This window comes from Ictidomys tridecemlineatus, chromosome 5 (assembly GCF_052094955.1).
Source record: "Ictidomys tridecemlineatus isolate mIctTri1 chromosome 5, mIctTri1.hap1, whole genome shotgun sequence".
NCBI classification, from domain to species: Eukaryota; Metazoa; Chordata; class Mammalia; order Rodentia; family Sciuridae; genus Ictidomys; species Ictidomys tridecemlineatus.
Window position 1 is genome coordinate 120014911 of NC_135481.1, and position 4436 is coordinate 120019346.

A 4436-nucleotide genomic window follows, 5' to 3' on the forward strand; every position below is an offset into this window, starting at 1 on the left:
CTGCTGGAGGTGTCTGAGTGAGGACGGTGACTAACCTCTGGATCTGAGGTCCTTCCCTCACTGCAGTTGGTGGTGATGGCTCAAAAGTGTCTTTGTGAGAGGAGAAAAGGGGGGCCTACCTTGATTTTGGCCTCTCTTCTGCCTTCATGTTCTCAGATTGGACGAAGCTGATGGACACCAAGATGGCTCCATGCTTCCATGAGCCCATGGTGGGCGGGCGCTGCAGAGAAGTGTGAGTCGTGGTCAGTGGTCCCCTGTTGGCGGGGGTGGCATTCTGAGAGCTTCTCCTCATTCCAGTTGTGATTTACTCAGTCAATGAATGAGAGAGGAGCCCCTTGGGTGAAAAATGAGGACTCATAGTGAGTCGATGATGACTGTGGAGGTGTACGAGTGAGGACAGTGACTTGCCTCTGGATCTGAGTTCCTTCCCTGAGTGCAATGCACGAGGATTGCAGAACAGTCTCAGTGTGGGAGATGCCAAGGGCAGGGGCACATATATTATTATTTGCTACCTTTTCTGCCCTCTGTTTCTCAGATTGGACCTGGCCTGTGGACAGGAGGTTGGCTCCTTGGTCTCGTGCCCTTAGGACCTTCCTGAGAGGAGCGGCCCATGAGTGTGAGTCCTGGTGAATGATCGTGAGTGGGATGGTTTGTGTAGAATGGGGACACCATCAATCAAGTATAAATTAATGAATCTGAGAGTTGCCATTGTGGGCAAGGTGGAGGAAAGCTGTTGGATCGATGATGACATGTGGATCGGTATGAGAGAGGACTGTGAATACCTGCGGCATCTGAGATCCTTCGGTATCTCCCACCAAGGGTGATTGACCAAGAGTCTCAGTGTGCCAGAGGCAAAGTAGGACAAGTGTCCATTTGTGGTGTTCTCCTGTGCCCTGTGTTTCTCAGAATGGATGCATCTTCTGGACAGGAGGATGGTTCTATGGACAGTTGCCCTAAGGATCGCGCTCTGGCGGAGCAGCAGCCCTGTGTGAGTCCTTCTCTGTGCTCCTGCTTGGGACAGGTGGGGTTTGTGGAGCTTGTAGTCAGTCCGTCAACACATTGCGTAATGATTTAGAACATAGCACTGGTTGGACAAAGTGAGAACTTGTTGGGGTTCATGATGACTGCTGGAGGTGTCTGAGTGAGGACGGTGACTAACCTCTGGATCTGAGGTCCTTCCCTCACTCTAATAGGTGTTGATCGCATAAAAGTGTCTTTGTGAGAGGACAATAGTGGGGCCCACCTTCATTTTTGCCCTCTTCTCCCCTCTCATATTCTCAGATTGGACGAGGCTGATGGACACCCAGATGACTCCATGCTCAAGTGTAATGAGCCCATTGCGTGTGGGGGCTGCAAAGAAGTGTGAGTCGTGGTCAGTGGTCCCCTCTTGGTGCAGGTGGCATTTTGCGGGCTTCTCCTCATTCTTGTTTTGATTTACTCAGTGAATGAATGAGAGAGGAGCCCTTTGGGTGAAAAATGAGGACCCATAGTGAGTCCATGATGACTGTGGAGGTGTATGAGTGAGGACAGTGACTTGCCTCTGGATCTGAGTTCCTTCCCTGAGTGCAATGCACGAGGATTGCAGAACAGTCTCAGGGTGAGGGATGTCAAGTTGGGGCATATCTGCGTTAGTTGTCATCTTCTTTGCCCTCTGTTCCTCAGATTGGAATTGGCCTGTGGACGGAGGATGGCTCTATGGTCTGGTGCTCCTTGGACCCTCCTGAGGGGAGCTGCCCCTGAGTGTGAGTCCTGGTGAATGATCCTGTGTGGGACGGTTTGGCTAGCATGGGGACTGTGCCAGTCAAGTATAAATTAATGTATTTGAGAGTAGCCATTGTGGGAAAGGTGGGGGAAAGCTGCTGGATCGATGATGACATGTGGATCTGTATGAGTGAGGACTGTGAATACCCGTGGCACCTGAGATCCTTCAGTATCTCCCACCAAGTGGGATTGCATCAATGTCTCAGTGTTCCTTGGGAAAGTGGACTCATGTCCATTTGTTAGTATCTTCTCTTCCCTCTTCTTCTTAGAATGGAGTTTACCTCTGGATCTGAGTTCTCCTACTGATTCAAATTCTGCTGTTATTAATTATCTTTTTATATATCCGTTCAGTACAGTTAATTTGTTTGCTTCTAGGGTTACTGTATGTTCATTCTGTTCGTGTAATTGAATCACGAAGAGAATCATCAAATATAGATACATTTAAATGAATAAGATTACATGTTCTTCCGTTATGAAAACATCTGGAGAGTTATGAAGTACTCAAAGGTCAAAGAGCAATCACTCCCACATGCTCTCTTTGGCTTCAGATGATCCTGAGAACATTGACAAGATGGTAGTGCTGGCTCATTATTCAGTTTGGAGTTATTCACTTATTAAGAATCAGTGAAATAAATGTCCTAAATGACAGAGTAGATGAGGGTGGTAATCTGGCCTCCATGGTGAGTGTGTGCCTTTCATTATCATCCTCTGCTCTCTATTGTTAGAAGGGCTGGCTTTGCTGGTTGTGCGGCTCCTCCTGCATCACTGCTGTTGGCCTCCAGTTTGGAGCTTGTGGACAACATGAGTCCTGACCTTCACTCCAGTCCTCATGTGAGTGGTTTGCTTAGCAGGACACATGGGTTGCTAAATGTGTCTAATTTCATCCAAGTGGGTCACTTGTTTTAGTCAACTTTTTTTACTTTCTTTTTCTTTTTTTTTTGCTGCTGCAACTGACACGTTCTACACGAACAACTTAGAGGTTTAAAAGCTCATTTGGAGCTCATAGTTTCAGAGGTCTCAGTTCTTAGATGGCCAAATCCATTGCCCTGGGCCAATGTGTGACATTATGGTGGGAGCAGCCAGTGGAGGAGGGAAGCTGCTGAGCGAGTGGAGGGGTCAGGAAGCAGCGTGGGAGTGAGAGGGGATGGACAGGAAGCACAGCCCTTCCAAGTTGTCCCCCCCTTGATTCCTCTCATCCAACCATGACTCCACCTCCCCTCTCCTGAAATCATTCCCTTGTCGTACCACTCAGACTTGAACGAGTTGATTAGGTTTCAGCTTTTGTAATCTGATCATTTTTACCTGTGACCATTTCTTAATTAATCCAGGAGTTTTGGGTAGACATCCCAAATCCACATCATAACACCACTCTACTTCAGTCAAGGTTGTGGTAGAGATAGGAAGCATTCAATGGTTTATTAAGAACTTAGGGCAATCAGTGAAACAGACACATCATTGTTACAATGATTCCATATATAGAATCATGGCTTTTTGTATTTTTTAATGAACAGACTTCAAATTATTGTCAGTGAATAGTAAATCAATCAACAGACACTATAGAAATGATGGGGAAAGAAGTACAAGTCCAGAATTAATGATGACTATTGTTGACATGAATTGCAATTAATGAATAGGTGTTTTTGAGACTCTGAGGTCCACTACAGAAGAAATCTGGTTCATTCTTTTCTTGGGGTTGCATATTTTTATTTTATATTTAAAATTGCAACAAGGTTAGAAAGAATCAAGAATTAACGTAAGAATAAAAAGAGAAAAATGGTAAAGTTCCATTGGTATGAAGTTTTCTATTGCTAATGCATATTAATGCTGAAGATAATATTAAATATAAATGAAAATTTTAATATCTGAGTGATTCTATATACTCTAGGAATAATAAGTTCTTCATATTTTATTATTTATAAGCTCAAAGTGAGTAGTGAGTTAAAGACTGTCGACAGACAGTGTAGAAATGAATTGAGGGCCAGTTGTGGATTGATGATTACAACTAGTGGTTCATGTATCTGTAACTTTGAGGTCCATCTCAAAAGGTAACAAGTCTATTCTGTCTTTCAAATGACCCTATAGGCAGGTGTCAGAATATAGAATGTGTTTCTTTGGGAGTATTGTGTTTATGCCATTAGTTTTACTTTTTTCATTGGGTCTTTTACTTTTATCATGGAGAATCAGTAAAGATGAATACATTTAGGCATTGTTCAATTTATCAAAATATGTGGTGAGACAAGAAATACTCTTGATTCATACTGAAGTCCGTGTAGCCTGACATACCTGTCACCTGCTTGGTGGAGTGGACAGTGTAAAACGTTGACAATGTTCAGTTTCTGGGTGGATCAGAAGGTTAACATTCTTCTTTTTTTCCTAATAGGAAATGAACTTCGTACACTCCACTTTATTGCTCATTAAATGAGTAACTTGTGAAAGCCGAGCAGCAGGGATCCACGGGCGGAGGGCCTGAGCTTTGCTGCCATGTCTTCTGGGGCATTCCCCAGGATGGGCACCCTTGGCCGGCGTGAGTTCTCCTTGTTCACGCGCCTCTTGGTTGTGTCTGTGCGAGGACCTTGCAGACTACCGTGTGCGGGAGCCACGTGCTTGTCCCTGCTTAGGTTGTGTGTTCCTAGGTGTAAGGACAATATGAACGAGAGTGCGCCGCCTCCGTGGTT

The 4436-nt window shown here is 45.0% G+C and overlaps 1 non-coding gene across 1 annotated transcript; it reads left to right on the top strand.

Moving 5' to 3' along the window:
• Positions 1–3348: 3348 nt before the first annotated feature.
• Positions 3349–3420, top strand: LOC120887043 (small nucleolar RNA SNORD113/SNORD114 family). Its single transcript, XR_005730211.2, has one exon. It is a non-coding gene; the product is annotated as a small nucleolar RNA SNORD113/SNORD114 family (small nucleolar RNA).
• Positions 3421–4436: the final 1016 nt, after the last annotated feature.